The sequence below is a fragment of the Tachyglossus aculeatus genome, chromosome 4 (genome assembly GCF_015852505.1).
Source record: "Tachyglossus aculeatus isolate mTacAcu1 chromosome 4, mTacAcu1.pri, whole genome shotgun sequence".
NCBI lineage: Eukaryota > Metazoa > Chordata > Mammalia > Monotremata > Tachyglossidae > Tachyglossus > Tachyglossus aculeatus.
Genome location: NC_052069.1, coordinates 50,178,799 through 50,198,570, shown reverse-complemented (window position 1 = coordinate 50,198,570; position 19,772 = coordinate 50,178,799).

The following is a 19,772-nucleotide window of genomic DNA, read 5'->3' as shown; positions in this document are numbered from 1 at the left end:
GTGGCTCGGTGGAAAGAGCCCGGGCTTTGGAGTCAGAGATCGTGGGTTCAAATCAATCAATCAATTGTATTTATTGAGCGCTTACTGCGTGCAGAGCACTGTACTAAGCGCTTGGGAAGTACAAGCTGGCATCATAGAGAGACGGTCCCTACCCAACAGTGGGCTCACGGTCTATAAGGGGGAGACAGACAACGAAACCAAACATACTAACAAAATCAAATAAATAGAATAGATATGTACAAGTAAAATAAATAGAGTAATAAGTAAAATAAATAAATAAGTAGAGTAATAAATAAATAAATAGAGGAATGATAAATAAAGAGTAATAAATAAATAGAGTAATAAATAAATGAATAGAGTAATAATAAATAAATAAATAAATAGAGTAATAAATAAAGAGAGTCAAATCCTGGCTCTGCCACTTGTCAGCTGTGTGACTTTGGGCAAGTCACTTCACTTCCCTGGGCCTCAGTTCCCTCATCTGTAAAATGGGGATGAAGACTGTGAGTCCCACGTGGGACAACCTGATCACCTTGTATCTACCCCAGTGCTTAGAACAGTACTTTGCACATAGTAAGTGCTTAACAAATACCAACACTATTATTATTATTATTATTATTATTATTATTATAATGATGGTATTTGGTAATTCTAGGCCAAGCACAATAAATATAAGAATAATGATAATAATAATGATGGTATTTGGTAAGCGCTTATTCTGGGCCAAGCACATAACAATGATAATCATAATAAATGTAAGAATAATGATAATAATAATGATGGTATTTGGTAAGCACTTATTCTGGGCCAAGCACTGCTGTAAGCGCTGGATGTAATAATAAATATAGTAATAATGATTGTATTTGTTAAGCGCTTAGTATGTGCCAACCACTGCTCTAAGTCTTGGATATAATAATAATGAATATAATAATAATGATGAGGTCTTTGTTAAGTGCTTACTATGTGCCAAGCACTGCTCTAAGTGCTGGATATAATAATAATAAATATAATAATAATAATGGTATTTGGTAAGCGTTAACTATGTGCCAACACTGCTCTAAGTGCTGGATATAATAATAATAATAAATATAAGAATAATGATAATAATAATGATGGCATTTGGTAAGCGCTTGCTATGTGCCAAGCACTGTTCTAAGTGCTGGATATAATAATCAAAAGATATAATAATCAAAAAATATAATAATAATGGTATTTGTTAAGCACTTACTATGTGCCAAGCACTATTCTAAGCACTGGGATAGATACAAGGTTATCAGGTTTTCTCACGTGGGGCTCACGGTCTTAATCCCCATTTTACAGATGAGGGAACTGAGGCCCAGGGAAGTGAAGTGACTTGTCCAAGGTCACACAGCTGACAAGTGGCAGAGGCGGGATTACAGCCCATGACCTGTAACTCCCAAGCCCGGGCTCTTTCCACTAAACCACACTGTTTGGGGACAGTAATACAGGAGTCTGGGAGTATCTGTAAGAATAATAATAAATAATGATTATATACTATAGTTATTATTATGGTATTTGTTAAGTGCTTACTGAGAAGCAGCATGGCCTCGTGGTAAGATTGTGGACTTGGGAGTCAGAGGATGTGGGTTCTAATGCCAGCTCCGCTACTGGTCTGCTAGGTGACCTTGGGCAAGTCACTTAACTAATCTGTGCCTCAGTTACCTCATCTGTAAAATGGAGATTAAGACTGGGAGCCCCATGTGGGACATCCTGATCAACTTGTAACTACCCCAGTGCTTAGACTACTGCTTGGCACATAGTAAGTGCTTAACAAATACTATAATAATCATTATTATTATTATTACCAAGCACTGTTCTGAGTGCTGGGGTAGATACCAGTTAATTAGGCCAGACACAGTCCCTGTCCCACACGGGGCTCACCGTCTTAATCCCCATTTTACAGATTGGAGAGGAGCAGCGTGGCTCAGCGGAGAAGAGCACGGGCTTTGGAGTCAGAGGTCATGGGTTCGAATCCCAGCTCCGCCACATGTCTGCTGTGTGACCTTGGGCAAGTCACTTAACTTCTCTGAGCCTCAGTTCCCTCATCTGTAAAATGGGGATTAAGACTGTGAGCCCCACGTGGGACAACCTGATCACCTTGTATCCCCCCTGCGCTTAGAACAGTGCTCTGCACATAGTAAGCGCTTAACAAATGCCATCATTATTATTATTATTATTATTATTATTGCAGATGAGGGAACCGAGGCCCAGACAAGCGATGCGACTTACCCAAGGTCACACAGCAGACAAGTGGCAGAGCCAGGATTAGAACCCACATCCTCTGACTCCCAAGGCCGTGTTCTTGCCACTTAGCCACACTGCTTCTCTTAGAGCTAGAGTTGGTGTCTACCGAGGCGTTTCTTAGGCTTTTGCTAGGTGTCAAGCGCTCTAGATAAAAGATAATAATAATTGTGGAATTGTGTGATACTGGCATACAATGTGCCAAGCACTGGGGTAGATACAAGATTGTCAGATCCCACAAAGGGCTCATACTCTAAGTAGGAGAAAAGGTATTGAATCTCCAGTTTGTAGGTGAGGGAACTGAGGCACAGAGAAGTGAAGTGATTTCTCCAAGGTCACACAGCAGGCAAGCAGTGGAGCTAGAATTAGAAACCAGGTCTTAATAATAATAATATTTGTGGTATTTGCTGAGCACTTACAATGTGCCAGGCACAGTACTAAGCACCGGGGTGGGAATACAAGCAAATCGGGTTAGACGCAGTCCCGTGTCCTACATGGGGTTCACACTCTTAATCCCCGTTTTACAGATGAAGTAACAGGCTCAGAGAAGTGTTGTGACTTGCCCAAGGACACACAGCAGACATGGGGCAGAGCTGGGATTAGAACCCAGGTCCTCTGACTAATAGGTCCATGTGCTTTAATAATCAGTATGGCCGAGTGGATAGAGCACGGGCCCAGACCTGGGAATCAGAAGGCCATGGGTCCTAATCCTTACTCCGCCACTTATCTCCTGTGTGACCTTGAGCAAGTCACTTCTCTGTGCCTCGGTTACCTCATCTGTAAAATGGGATTAAGACTGTGAGCCCGATTTGGGACAGGGGATGTGTCCAATCGAATTTGCTTGTCTTCCCACTCAATGCTTAGTATAGTGCCTGGCACACAGTAAGCACTTAACAAATACCACAATCATTATTATTATTATTATTAACTCATCTCATTGAGTTCGCAGTTTAGAAGGGAGGGTTAGTAAGTATTTAATCCAACGTTTTGCAGGTGAGGAAACCGAGACACCAAGAAATTAAGTGATTTGCCCAGACTCACACAAACAACTGGAGACAGAGTTAGAATTTCCATACCCTGACTCCCCAGGCCCACGCTCTTTCCGCTGGGCCACACTGTTCCTCCTCAAAACACTTGGAAGGTGCCTATCCAGCATGATCAACTACAGTGCTTAACTTGATTATTTATTTCCAATGAATTATAGTACTTATTAAGCACTTACTCCATGTAGATGCAAATCAATCAGATCATAATAATAATGATGGTGGTATTTGTTAAGCGCCTACTATGTGCAAAGCACTGTTCTAAGCGCTGGGGGGATACAGAGTAATCAGGTTGTCCCACATGGGGCTCCCAGTCTTAATCCCCATTTTCCAGATGAGGTAACTGAGGCCCAGAAAAGTCAAGTGACTGGACCAAAGTCACGCAGCTGACAATTGGCAGGGTCGGGATTAGAACCCATGACCTCTGACTCCCAAGTTCGGGCTCTTTCCACTGAGATATGCTGCTTCTCACACAGTCCTTCTTTTACCAGAGGCCTTACAACCTAAAACAGAAGCTCTTAGTCCCTCCGCTAGATTATGGGACCATGGTTTCAATCTCAACTCTGCCATTTCTTTGCTGTGTGACCTAGGGCAGGTCTCTTCACTTCCCTGTGCCTCAGTTACCACATATGTAAAATGGGGATTCAGACTATGAGCCCCACATGGGACACGGACTGTGTCTAACTGATTAGCTTGCATCTACCTCAGCATTTAGTGTAGTGCTTGGCACATAATAAGTGCTTAACAAATACCATTAAAAAAAGGCGTGGCGGATGAGAAGCGGCGTGGCTCAGTGGAAAGAGCACGGGCTTTGAAGTCAGAGGTCATGGGTTCAAATCCCGGCTCCGCCAATTGTCAACTGTGTGACTTTGGGTAAGTCACTTCACTTCTCTGGGCCTCAGTTACCTCACCTGTAAAATGGGGATGAAGACTGTGAGCCCCTCGTGGGACAACCTGATCACCTTGTAACCTCCCCAGCACTTAGAACGGTGCTCTGCACATAGTAAGTGCTTAATAAATGCCATCATTATTATTATTAACTCTTGGTGTGGTGCATTAACTCTTTTGGACTAATGGAGAATTATTTAGCAATAATGTACATATGCCCTCTAATAACCTTGATTTACAAGCAGGGCTCCCTTACTCACTAGGGGGTATTATATGCAAAATATTCCTTATTAGAAATTGTACTGTGTCTTAGATTATTTCCTTTAGAAATGATGGTGATGATGATCATAATTGTGGTATTTGTTAAGTGCTTACGAAGTGTCAAGCATTCATTCAGTCAATCGTATTTATTGAGCGCTTACTGTGTGCAGAGCACTGTACTAAGCGCTTGGGAAGTACAAGTTGGCAACATATAGAGACGGTCCCTACCCAACAGTGGGCTCACAGTCTAGAAGGGACTAGAAAGGAAGCACTGTTCATTCATTCATTCATTCAATCGTATTTATTGAGCGCTTACTGTGTGCAGAGCACTGTACTAAGCGCTTGGGAAGTGCAAGTTGGCAACATATAGAGACGGTCCCTACCCAACAGTGGGTTCACAGTCTAGAAGGGACTAGAAGGGAAGCACTGTTCTAAGCACTGGGGTAGATAAAAGTCAGTCAAGTTGGACATAGTCCCTGTCCCACATGGGGCTCACAGTCTTGGTGGAGACAGACATCACTACAAGTAAACAGGCATCAATAGAAATAAATAAAAATTATATATATATATATAATTTATAATAATATAATATAATATATATATAATATATAATATTATATTATATAAATTATATTATTATTATTACATTATATATATTATATATTATTATATATTATCATATATTATATATTATTATATAGTATCATATTATTATCATTGCTATATATTATTATATATTATTATTATATATTATTATATGTAATATTATATGATGTTATTATATTATATATTATTATGATTATTATAGTACTGTTATAATAATAATAAAATAATATTATTATAATATTATTATAATTATTATTGTGTTTTATTATTACATTATTATATATTATATATAATATATATAATATAATAATATAATATAATGATATAATATAATATGTATAATATATATACATAAGTGCTGTGGGGCAGGGAGGAGAGGAAGAGCAAAGGGAGTGAGTCAAGATGACATAGAAGGGAGTGGGAGATGAGGCAAAGGGGGGCTTTGTTCGTTCCTCATTCCTTAACGTCTCTTTGGGGATTCTCTTCTTCGGGGATCTCTAATCAATCAATCAATAGCATTTATTGAGCACTTACCTTGTTCAGAGCACTGTACTTAAGCGCTTGGGAGTGTACACTGTGGTCTTCCCCGCACGACAGCTGGGCAGCCTGCAAAAGCCACCTCCAGAATGATCAAATGTTAGTCAGCCCACCATTAGGATCGCTTTTGAGAAGGAGCATGGCCCAGTGGAAAGAGCACGGGCCTAGGAATCAGAGGACATGGGTTCTAATCCCGACTCTGCCGCACGTCTGCTGGGTATTTTACTTGTACCTATCTATTCTATTTATTTTATTTTGTTAGTATGTTTGGTTTTATTCTCTGTCTCCCCCTTTTAGACTGTGAGCCCAATGTTGGGTAGGGACTGTCTCTATATGTTGCCAATTTGTACTTCCCAAGTGCTTAGTACAGTGCTCTGCACATAGTAAGCGCTCAATAAATACAATTGATGATGATGATGATGACTTTGGGCAAGTCGTTTCACTGCTCTGTGCCTCACTTACCTCATCTGTAAAACGGGAATTAAGATGGTGAGCCCCGTGTGGGACAGGGACTGTGTCCAACCTGATTACCTTGTGTCTCCACCGGCGCTTACAACAGTGCTTGGCATATAGTAAGCACTTAACAAATACCACAATTATTAATATCATTATTATGAGAAAGTCAAACTGTCAGACAATTATTATTATTAATATCATTATTATGAGAGAGTCAGTTAAACTGTAATGGTCCCCCCATAGGCAAGGTTTCCTAGAGGAGCAAAGTAGGTGAGGGGGGAATGGAGTGCGGAAGTACAACAATTCTACAAAATAAAAGATTGTCAGGACGTACATTTACGCTGACCCTTCCACACATTTCGCTGAGAACTACCTCTTGACGGCTGTGACTGCCGCTATTTCGATTTTAAAGTTCAGCTTGCTCCTTTGCCAGGATTTCCCCCGCAATACTTAGACGGAGCCAGAAGTCTGACTCATGTTCCTCTCTCACATTGCCAAGACATTTGGGTATTGCATCTGATCAGCATTCTCTTTCCCACCACTTTGACGGTGCTGCGGCCGTGACTAAGAGAAGTTACCAAGATGCAAAATGAGAAGTTGGAGCGGTAGCCAACAACTGGAGACGGAGAATTTCCATACCCCGACTCCCCAGGCCAAGGCTCTTTCCGCTAGGCCGCACCGCTCCTCATTAAAATACTTGGAAGGTGCTTATAACAATAATGATGGCATTTATTAAGCGCTTGCTATGTGCAAAGCACTGTTCTAAGCGCTGGGGAGGTTACCAGGTGATCAGGTTGTCCCACGGGGGGCTCACAGTCTTAATCCCCATTTTACAGATGAGGTAACTGAGGCCCAGAGACGTGAAGTGACTTACCCAAAGTCACCCAGTTGACAAGTGGCAGAGCCGGGATTAGAACGCATGACCTCTGGCTCCGAAGCCCGGGCTCTTTCCACTGAGCCACGCTGCTTCTCATTATTATTATTATTATTATTATTATGCTTAATAGAGGTTTTGCATCATTCCTGAATTGACGGTGGAATAGTTTTAACACACTTTAATTTTACAAGAAATCTTTCATTCTCCTTATCACAAGGTGAATTCTTATGTACCTTAGATTATGAGTATTAGTATGGCCTAGTGGAAAGAGCCCGGGTTTGGGAATCAGAGGTCATGGGTTCTAATCCCAGCTCCACCATTTGTCAGCTGTGTGACTTTGGGTGAGTCACTTCACTTCTCTGGGCCTCAGTTACCTCATCTGTAAAATGGGGATTCAGACTGTGAGCCCCACGTGGGACAACCTGATTACCTTGTATCTCCCCCAGCGCTTAGAACAGTACTTGGCGCATAGTAAATGCTTAACAAATGCCATCAATATTATTATTATTGTTATGTATGATTTGCCTGCTATTGTTTGGACAACACTGCATAGGCCTTAAAAGTATTAATTTATACACTCTTGTCATGTATACAAATATTTGAAGTATTTGTAAAATATGAGACATCATTCAATATGTGTATATATGTTTGTACATATTTATTACTCTATTTATTTATTTTACTTGTACATATCTATTCTATTTATTTTATTTTGTTAGTATGTTTGGTTTTGTTCTCTGTCTCCCCCTTTTAGACTGTGAGCCCACTGTTGGGTAGGGACTGTCTCTATGTGTTGCCAACTTGTACTTCCCATGCGCTTAGTACAGTGCTCTGCACACAGTAAGCGCTCAATAAATACGATTGATTGATTGATTGATTCAATAAATTGTATTTATTGAGGGCTTACTGTGTTTTCTGTGTTGCCTATGTTTCATGTTTGCCGTGATCAGAGAGGAAACATTTCACTGTACTAAGCCCTGGGGTAGATACAAGTTAATCAGGTTGGACACAGTCCCTGGCCCACATGGGGCTCACAGTCTTAATCCCCATTTTACAGATGAGGGAACTGAGGCACCGAGAAGTTAAATGACTTGCCCAAGATCACAGAGCAAATGCGGCAGAGCTGGGATTAGAATCGATCCATCCAGCAGTCACATTTATTGAGCACTCACTGTGCTAAGTGCTTGGGAGAGTACAATATCACAATTCAAAAGAGACGGTAGGCACATTCCCTCCCCACAATGAGGTTACAGTCTAGAGGGGGAGACAGACATTAATATAAATAAATCATATGCAACCATGTACATAAGTGCTGTGGGGTTGAGGGAGAAGAGAATAAAGGGAGCAAATTAAGCGCTTAGCACAGTGCTCTGCACACAGTAAGCGCTCAATAAATACGATTGAATGAATCAATGAATTAGATTCGAACCCAGGTCCTTCTGGCTTCCAGGCCTGTGCTCTGCTCATTAGGCAACGCTGCTTCCTGAGTGACACCACTTAGGATTTCTGGGTCGATGCATTATTTAAAAAACTTTAAAAGTTATGGAGATGAATTCATAAATATACCATGCGTTGATTTGCAAGGAAAGGTGGTGAATGTCTACATGCATGACAACTTATAATTAAAATATTCAAACACTTGAATTTTTTGGCAGCTCCTGAAGTAACTAAGTTTTTTTTTCAATAAAACCTTTTCTGATTGATTGAGGTCATTTCTATCATGTGACATCATAGTGACAGCCCTAATACAAATTTGTATAACAATGCAGGCAATTGTTCTGTTATTTACTAGACATTTAGAATCCTTATATAAAGGTCCTCAAAACGAAATTTGGTATTAATGAAACATGGCAGTCAAGTAAGCGAGGGGAAAAAAAACACCCATTACTCATCTTGCTTACTTGTGATTCAAGCTCCACTGATCAGGCAGCTGCAAATAACCCTAATACATATTTAATCACAACAAAGATTAGACAAGAATATGAAGGAAATGACATGCAGAATTAAATGTTTTCGGCTAGAGATATTTTCTATAGGCAAAGGAAATGTATTTTTTTTTAAGATTTGAAAGTGTACTTAGTGTTCAGGGAGATCCTAGTGCTATTGCCTGGGGGTGAAAAATGATGCCTAACCATCCTGAGTGCTTGCACATAGTAAGCGCTTAACAGATACCATTATTATTATTATCCTGGAACCATTATCTTTAAAACACAAACCTGTCTTTATTATGAGAGGCAGTATAGAATAGTGGATAGAGCACAGGCCTGGGCGTCAGAAGGTCATGGGTTCTAATCCCGACTGCTGTGTCTGCTGTGTGACCTTGACCAAGTCACTTCACTTTTCTGGGCCTCAGTTACCTCATCTGGAAAACGGGGATTGAGACTGTGAGCCCCACATGGGACAGGGACTGTATCCAATCCGATTTGCTTGCATCCACCCCAGCGCTTAGTACAGTGCCTGGCACATACTAAACGCTTAACAAATACCACAATTATTATTTGCCTTTGATTTCCATAGTTTCTCTTACATTCTCCATTGTTCATATAAATGAGGGGTGGATTTTTAGGGATCGCTTTAACAGGATTTTTCCCCTCCCGGAATCACTTCTTCTAAAATTAGGATTAACCACAAAGATAGTGAAATTTTTTCGATCTTAAGTTTTTCTTCAATTTTCACTACTGAAATTAGTAGTGATACAAATCCATCCTACTTCTGCCTAGTCCACTTAAATCAACGTAGCACATATGTGTGTCTCTACTCTTGTCAAATAATTAATTCACATTAAGACTGTGAGCCCCTCATGGGACAGGGACTGTGTCCATCCTGACAACCTTGTTTTTACCCCAACACATAGTACAGTGCTTGGCACATAGTGCTTAACAAATGTCCCCCCACCGCTCCACCCCAAAAATGCGTATTTTTAAATGGAACATCAGAAAGGTTTGATAACTTTAAAACACCAAAGACATTTGTTTGTTCTCCTCTGAGAGGATTTGCTTTCTCTTCAATCTGTAGAGGTGATAGATGGTATTTTTTGAGCATATTCTGTATGTAAATAATAATAATGATGGCATTTATTAAGTGTTTACCATGTACAAAGCACTGTTCTAAGCACTGGGGAGGTTACAAGGTGATCAGGTTGTCCCAAGGGGGGCTCACAGTCTTAATCCCCATTTTACAGATGAGGTAACTGAGGCCCAGGGAAGTGAAGTGACTTGCCCAAAATCACACAGCTGACAACTGGCGGAGCTGGGATTTGAACTCATGGCCTCTGACTCCAAAGCCCGTGCTCTTTCCACTGAGCCACATTGCTACTAAGACCTTGGGAGAGAACATTACAGTTAGTATACACATGCACCTTCGGAAAACCGTCTGTTTTTGCTTCTATTTAGGGTGTGTCATCATTTTCTAGATCCAATATTCAATTCTCATCTTCAAAATCAAGTGTTGGAAATTAGGCTTGGGGTTGATGATGAAGTCAGATATCCCAAAGCAAGTAAGGTTGCAGGCTATCAGGTAGCTAGGATATTGAGTATTCGTTTGCCCATTGGCATCATTTATAGGTGCTGGAAAGGAATAGTATTACAGAAGAAATAATTGTCATGCGGATAATATTTTATGTGACCCATAGAAATAAACTCAACTTTCAAAAAGAAAACCTAACAAAAAAATGTGAACTGTGGTAATTAACTCGAAAACCTCATTCCACTGGTTCCTTCCCCACTGCCTTCAAACATGCCCATGTCTCTCCCATCCTAAAAAAACCCTCTCTTGACCCCACCTCACCTTCTAGTTATCCCCCATCTCCCTCCTACCATTACTTTCCAAACTCCTCGAGCGAGTCGTCTACACGCGCTGCCTCGAATTCCTCAACAACAACTCTCCCCTCGACCCCCTCCAGTCTGGCTTCCGCCCCCTACATTCTATGGAAACTGCCCTCTCAAAGGTCACCGATGACCTCCTACTTGCCAAATCCAACGGCTCCAACTCTATCCTAATCCTCCTCGACCTCTCGGCTGCCTTCAACACTGTGGACCACCCCCTTCTCCTCAACACACTATCTGACCTTGGCTTCACAGACTCCGTCCTCTCCTGGTTCTCCTCTTATCTCTCCGGTCGTTCATTCTCAGTCTCTTTTGCAGGCTCCTCCTCCCCCTCCCATCCCCTTACTGTGGGGGTTCCCCAAGGTTCAGTGCTTGGTCCCCTTCTGTTCTCGCTCTACACTCACTCCCTTGGTGACCTCATTCGCTCCCACAGCTTCAGCTATCATCTCTACGCTGATGACACCCAAATCTACGTCTCTGCCCCTGCTCTCTCCCCCTCCCTCCAGGCTCGCATCTCCTCCTGCCTTCAGGACATCTTCATCTGGATGTCTGCCCGCCACCTAAAACTCAACATGTCCAAGACTGAACTCGTCTTCCCTCCCAAACCTTGCCCTCTCCCTGACTTTCCCATCACTGTTGACGGCACTACCATCCTTCCCATCTCACAGGCCCGCAACCTTGGTGTCATCCTCGACTCCGCTCTCTCGTTCACCCCTCACATCCAAGCCGTCACCAAAACCTGCCGGTCTCAGCTCCGCAACATTGTCAAGATCTGCCCTTTCCCCTCCATCCGAACCGCTACCCTGCTCGTTCAAGCTCTCATCCTATCCCATCTGGACTACTGTATCAGCCTCCTCTCTGATCTCCCATCCTCTTGTCTCTCCCCACTTCAATCCATACTTCATGCCGCTGCCCAGATTGTCTTTGTCCAAAAACGCTCTGGGCATGTTACTCCCCTCCTCAAAAATCTCCAGTGGCTACCAATCAACCTACGCATCAGCCAGGAACTCCTCACCCTGGGCTTCAAGGCTGTCCATCCCCTCGCCCCCTCCTACCTCACCTCCCTTCTCTCCTTCTCCAGCCCAGCCCGCACCCTCCGCTCTTCTGCCACTAATCTCCTCCCCGTGCCTCGTTCTCACCTGTTCCGCCATCGACCCCCCCGGCCCACATCCTCCCCCGGGGCCTGGAATGCCCTTCCTCCCCACATCCACCAAGCCAGCTCTCTTCCTCCCTTCAAGGCCCTGCTGAGAGCTCACCTCCTCCAGGAGGCCTTCCCAGACTGAGCCCCTTCCTTCCTCTCCCCCTCGCCCCCTCTCCATCCCCCCATCTTACCTCCTTCCCTTCCCCACAGCACCTGTATATATGTGTATATGTTTGTATGTATTTATTACTCTATTTATTTATTTTACTTGTACCTATCTATTCTATTTATTTCATTTTGCTAACATGTTTTGTTTTGTTCTCTGTCTCCCCCTTCTAGACTGTGAGCCCACTGTTGGGTAGGGACCGTCTCTATATGTTGCCAACTTGTACTTCCCAAGTGCTTAGTACAGTGCTCTGCACACAGTAAGCGCTCAATAAATACAATTGATTGATTGATTGATTTCCTGCTTATGAGCACTTCCCTCCCTGCAGGTTATGCTGCTACTATCAAAATAGAGGGTGTCAGCTTTAGAAAAGAGCAGAGTAAAGATTCCAGGATGCATCCTGAGTAACCAGTTTGCTAGAGGTCTGCCGAATAAAACTATTGCCATGTTTAAGTTTACTCCGGGGCCTTGGAGTCCCATGCAGTGAAGCCTGTCATTGTGTCAAGATAGGCTTCCAGCGAAGCACACAATTTCCAATTTGTAGGAAACCCCTGCTAAAATACTATGTCTATTCTATTAAATGGCTGGAGAATACTCTTAAAAATAATATTTTGAATGGACGGTTTAAGAAAGAGTTCTGAGGTTTTTAGGTTTGCTACTTAATGGAAGGGGGCTCTCACAGCTATATAGCCTTGTGAATCTGTGGTGAACTGTTCGGAAGCAGATGGTCTGTGTAATTCAGTGGTGGCCAAAGATCATTTAATTTAGGCAGGTCTGAGCCCCTTTTTTGTGAAAAGTTCAAGCTACGGTCTACTTTATGGTAATTTTGGTAAAAGTAGGGTATCTGGACTTAATTGAGGAACCAATTCCCTATTTATAACATTCTTACAAGAAAATTATTTCAGATAACTTCATTTTGACAGGATTTTCAGAAAGGAATTGTTTTCTAAGTCTGGTAGCTGTGAATTTTTTTTTTCCAATGGCATACTGATATGGTATAGAAATTAATCTTGCCATAAGCTCCTATTAAAGCCAGCTTTCCTCATTAAGGATTATTGAATGCATTTGTGTGCATCAATATAAAGCCTAGGTGACCCCAAGAGGGGCATATAAATTAAAATATAACACAAATTTAAAATCTAGAAGCAACGGCAGCAGGGCCTAGTGGAAAGAGCACGTGACTGGGAGTCAGGAGTCCTGGGTTCTAATCCCTGCTGTGTGCCTTTGGGTAAATCACTTAATTCATCTGTGCCTCAGTTACTTCATCTGCAAAATAGAGATTAAATACGTTCGATTGTGAGCCCCATGTGGGTTAGGACTATGTCTAATCTATTGATGCTTGGCACAAAGTAAGCGCTTAATACACATAATAAGCATTATTATTATTTTGATTGTCACATACTATTGAGTAGGAAAAAAAATTAGTGAAACAGCATGGCCTAGTGGAAAGAGCATAGGCCTGGCTGTCAGAAGGGCATGGATTCTAATCCCTGCTCTGCCACTTGTCTGCTGTGTGACCTTGGGCAAGTCGTTTCACTTCTGTGGGCCTCAGTTACCTCATCTGTAAAATGGGAATTGAGACTGTGAGCCCCACGTGGGACAGGGACTGCATTCATTCATTCAATCGTTTTTATTGAGCGCTTACTGTGTGCAGGGCACTGTACTAAGCGCTGGAAAAGTACAATTCGGCAACAGACAGAGACAATCCCTCCCCAACAATGGGCTCACAGTCTAGAAGGAGGAGACAGACGACAAAATAAAACAAGTAGACGGGCGTCAATACTATCAAAATAAATGAATAGAATTAGAGATATATACATAATGATGGGGAGACTGAGGCCCAGGTAGGTTAAGTGAAATGCCCAAGGTCACACAGTAGATATAGGGCAGAGCTGGGACTAGGACACCTGGCTCCCGGACTCAAGCTCTCCACCAGACCACGCTGCCTTCATTCATTCATTCATTCAATCATATTTATTGAGCGCTTACTGTGTGCAGAGCACTGTACTAAGCGCTTGGGAACTACAAGTCGGCAACATATAGAGACAGTCATCCAACTCGATTTGCTGGTATCCACCCCAGTGCTTAGTACAGTGCCTGGCACATAGTAAGCGCTTAACAAATGCCATCATCATTATTATTATTGCTGTTGAAGATGTTTTAGAAAGTTATTTGATCCAAATGCATCCTGTAAAGTACAACTTTTAACCAGATGTTAAATGTGATATGGATAGAAGCCTTGAAATCACACCTAGAGATGGAAAAGACATGTCATTTTCACCGTGTGTCGCCCACAGAGAAAGACGGTTATTTAAGGAGTTAGATTCAGAACTCATTTAACTTTTCGTCATAAGACATGGAAGGAGCATGGCCTAGTGGATAGAACACGGGCCGGGGAGTAGCAAGGACTTGGGCTCTGATCCTGGCTCCGCTATTTGCCTGCTGTGTGATTCATTTATTCCTTCAATCGTATTTATCGAGCACTCACTGTGTTCAGAGCACTGTACTAAGTGCTTGGGAGAGTACAATCTAACAAAAAATAGACACATTTCCTGCTCAAAATGAATTTACAGTCTAGAGGACCTTGTGAAAGTCACTTTGCTTCACTGTGCCTCAATTACCTCATCTATAAAATGGGGATTAAGACTGTGAGCCCCATGTGGGACACGGACTGTGGCCAACCTAATGATCTTGTGTCTACCCCAGCGCTTAGTATAGTCCCTGGTAAGGAGTAAGCACTGAATAAATAGCATAAAAAAACTTAATACAATTAAATGTTTAGTTCTGGAACCCCAAAGACAGTTATTTAGAAAATTTAGTATAATAATAATGATGGTATTTGTTAAGCGCTTACTATGTGCCAAGCACTGTTCTGAGCACTGGGGTAGATACAGAGTAATCAAGTTGTCCCATGTGGGCTCACAGTCTCAATCCCCATTTTACAGATGAGGAAACAGGCAGAGAGAAATTAAGTGACTTGCCCAAAATCACACAGCTGACAAGTGGCGGAGTCGGGATTAGAACCAGGGCTCTTTCCACTAAGCCACGCTAGCCATGCTGCTCTTATAATACTTCTAAATGCAGCTTTAATGAGGACTTACTGTTCTAGTGACACTTTACCTTTTCAGAAGTAGCAGTAGCTACTTATATCTACCAGATTGTAATTGTGATATGATAGGTTTGTGGTTTGCTAATCTACAACTCCCATAACAAATGAAAGGCTTCTGGTTAGCCTTCTTTGTTCAAATTCTTCCAAGTTAAAACGTCGGTTTACTAAACACTGGTTTACGTTTATCAACAAAAAAGGTTCGGTCCATTCATTCAATCGTATTTATTGAACGCTTACTGGGTGCAGAGCACTGTACTAAGTGCTTGGAAAGTACAATTCGGCAACAGATAGAGACCAACCCTACCCAATGTCTTCCCACTCCTCAAGAACCACCTGTGGTTGCTCATCCACTGTGGCATCAAACAGAAACTCCTCGCCATTGTCTTTAGAGCACCCAGTCAGCTCACCCCATCCTACCTCACCCCACTAATCTCCGATTAATAATAATAATAATAATAATAATAATAATAATAATGGCATTTGTTAAGCTCTTACTATGTGCAAAGCGCTGTTCTAAGTGCTGGGGAGATTACAAGGTGATCAGGTTGCCCCACACAGGGCTCACAGTCTTAATCCCCATTTTACAGATAAGGTAACTGAGGCACAGAGGAGTTAACTGACTTTTTAGACTGTGAGCCCACTTTTAGACTGTGAGCCCACTATTGGGTAGGGACTGTCTCTATATGTTGCCAAATTGTACTTCCCAAGCGCTTAGTACAGTGCTCTGCACACAGTAAGCGCTCAATAAATATGATTGATGATGATGATGATGATGCCCAAGGTTACACAGCTGACAATTGGCAGAGTCGGGATTTGAACCCATGACCTCTGACTCCAAAGCCCGTGCTCTTTTCCACTGAGCCACGCTGCTTCTCTACAGCCCAACCCTCAGACTCCACTCCTCTAGTTCCAGTTTACTCACTGTGCCCCCACCTCATCTGTCTTGCCACTGACCCCTTTCCCACATCCTCTCCCACTGTTGGGTAGGGACCGTCTCTCTATGTTGCCAACTTGTACTTCCCAAGCGCTTAGTACAGTGCTCTGCACACAGTAAGCGCTCAATAAATACGATTGAATGAATAAATGAATGAATGGAATTTCCCACCCACTCCATATATGCCAGACCTCCGCTCTCTCCGCACCTTGTCTCCACATTACTAAGATCACATCTCCACCAAGAGGCCTTCCTTGATTAAAACTGTCTTGTTTTCTTGCATTTTTCCCCAGCTCGTTCCCCCCTCTTCTTCATCTATGCACTTCGAACTGTGACCTTTGGACAGTTGATATTCACCCCACCACCAACCCCACAGCACTTATGTACATATCTTTAAATTATATGTTATAAATAACATTTATTCATATAAATGCCTGTCTCCCCCTCTAGACTATAAGCTCATTATGGGCAGGGAAAGTGTCTGCTGATTCTATTGTACTCTCCCAAGCACTTAGTACACTGTTCTGTACATAAGAAGTGATCAATAAATATGATTGATTGCAGCGTACCTCAGTGGAAAGAGCCTGGGCTTTGGAGTCAGATGTCATGGGTTTGAATCCCGGCTCTGCCAATTGTCAGCTGTGTGACTTTGGGCAAGTCACTTAACTTCTCTGTGCCTCTGTTACCTCATCTGTAAAATGGGGATTAAGACTGAGCCCCTGTGGGACAACCTGATCACCTTGTAACTTTCCCCCGTGCTTAGAACAGTGCTTTGCACATAGTAAGCGCTTAATAAATGCTATTATTATTATTATTATTATTATTATTATAAAAGACCCTTCTGCCCCCTCTTCTGATTGGTTCTCTCAATCAGGATCTGGTTGGTGCCAAATCTGTCTTTCAAGTCCCCTATACCAGTGACGCTATCACTGCTTGAGAGGCAGGGGAAGGGCTGGAGGTTAATGAAGGATACACACGGTCCCTGCCCGCAAGGAGCTTACGGTTTAGAGACTGTAATACACTACTATAGTTACGCCTACTAAAAGATGCAAAAAACAAGACAGTTTTAAACATGTATTGTCGATTTATCGCAGGTCACAGTAGATTTAGAAAATAGAGAGGGAGACAAACATTAAAATAAATTACAGATACGTACTTCAGTGCTGTGGGGCTAGCGATGGGGTGAATAAAGGGAACCTAGCCAAGTGCAAGGACAACACAGGAAGAAAAGGGAATAGGGGAAATGATAGCTCATTATTAGAGGAAGGCCTCGTGGAGTTTTTTGGTTTTGTTTTAAGGTGTTTGTTAAACACTTATTATGTGCCAGGCACTGTACTAAGCACTGGGGTAAATACGAGCTAATCACACTCCGTGGCCCACGTGAGGCTCATAATCTTATTCTCCATTTTATAGATGAGGTAAATGAGGCCCAGAATAGTTAAGTGGTTTGTCCAAAGTCATACAGCAGACAAGTGGTGGAGCCTGGAACCGAAATGAGGTGTGTGCTCTATCCACTAGATCACACTGCTTCTAAGGAGATGTGATTATAACAAGGTTTTAATAAGACACACTCATAGAGTGAACCCAAAACTGCCGGCCTATCTCCTTCCCTCAAACACACATGCCAGGACCTTATTCCAAGTCTTCCCCGCTACTGTACTTGGCACTCCTTGTATCCTGTTTCTCATGACGATTTTGACACCTGTCTACATGTTTTGTTTTGTTGTGTGTCTCCCCCTTCTAATAATAATAATAATAATAATAATGATAATGGCATTTATTAAGTGCTTACTATGTGCTAAGCCCTGGGGAGTGTTCTAAGCCCTGGGGAGTTTACAAGATGATCAGGTTGTCCCATGTGGGGCTCACAGCTTAATCCCCATTTCACAGATGAGGTAACTGAGGCCCAGAGAAGTGAAGTGACTTGCCCAAAGTCACACAGCTGACAAGTGGTGGAGCCGGGATTTGAACCCATGACCTCTGACTCCAAAGCCCGGGCTCTTTCCACTGAGCCACACTGCTTCTCCAAGCAGTGCTGCTTCTAGACTGTGAGCCCACTGCTGGGTAGGGACTGTCTCTATATGTTGCCAACTTGTACTTCCCAAGCACTTAGTACAGTGCTCTGCACACAATAAGCGCTCAATAAATACGATTGAATGGATGAATGAATAAATGCGATTGAATGAATGAATGAATGCCTTGCTCCCTTCGCTCTTCCCCTCTCCCAGCCCCAAAGCACTAATGTACATATCTGTAATTTATTTGTATTGATGTCTGCCACCCCGCCCTCCAGACTGTACACTGTGGGCAGGGAATGTGTCTGTTTACTGTTGTATTGTACTCTCCCAAACTCTCTCTGCACATAGTAAGCGCTTAATAAATGCCATTATTATTATTAGTAGTAGTAGTACGGTGTTCTGCACACAGTAAGCACTCACAGCGTGGCTCAGTGGAAAGAGCCTGGGCTTTGGAGTCAGAGGTCATGCGTTCTAATCCCGGCTCTGTTGTCAGCTGTGTGACTTTGGGCAAGTCACTAAACTTCTCTGTGCCTCAGGTACCTCATCTGTAAAAAATGGGGATTAAGACTGTGAGCCCCCTGTGGGACAACCTCACCACCTTGTAAACTCCCCAGCGCTTAGAACAGTGCTTTGCACATAGTAAGTGCTTAATAAATGCCATTAAAAATAATAATAAATAAATAAATACAATCGAATGAATGCATGAATGAGTGAATGACAGTACAGTGAGTCTGAGGCAATTCACACTTGCTCAGGATGCAGACTTCCAGATCCAGGAAAATTGGGGGTGATGGGGTGGTCTCTGGGGCTGGGGGGAGGGGGAGAGTGACCCAGCCATGGAGGGGGGAGGACCTCATTCCAACTTGCCTCCTCCCCCAAATCCCTCTTCACTAGCAATGCCAAAAATCAAACCTTAATAGGCTTGACAAAGGGACTAAATGCTTTGTAAAGCCATTCATTCATTTATTCAATTGTATTTATTGAACGCTTACTGTGTGCAAAGCACTGTAGTAATAATAATGGCATTTATTAAGCGCTTACTGTGTGCAAAGCACTGTCCTAAGCGCTGGGGAGGTTACAAGGTGATCAGGTTGTCCCACGGGGGGCTCACAGTCTTAATCCCCATTTTACAGATGAGAGAACTGAGGCCCAGAGAAGTTAAGGGACTTGCCCAAAGTCACACAGCTGACAACTGGCAGAGCCGGGGTTTGAACCCATGACCTCTGACTCCAAAGCCTGGGCTCTTTCCACTGAGCCACGCTGCTTCTCAGCTGCTTCACTGTACTGAACGCTTGGGAGAATACAATCTAACAATACCTCTATCAACTCTCAATCTTGGAGAAGTTGCATTCATTCATTCAATCAATTGTATTTATCGAGGGCTTACTGTGTGCACAGCACTGTACTAAGCGCTTGGGAAGTACAAGTCGGCAACATATAAAGACGGTCCCTACCCCACAACGGGCTCACAGTCTAGAAGGGGGACAGGGACAAAACAAAACATAGACAGGTGTCAAAAACGTCAGAATAAATAGAATTACAGCTATATGCACATCATTAACAAAATAAATAGAGTAGTAAATCTGTACAAATATACACAAGTGCTGTGGGGAGGGGAAGGGGGTAGGGCCGGGGGGATGGGGAGGAGGA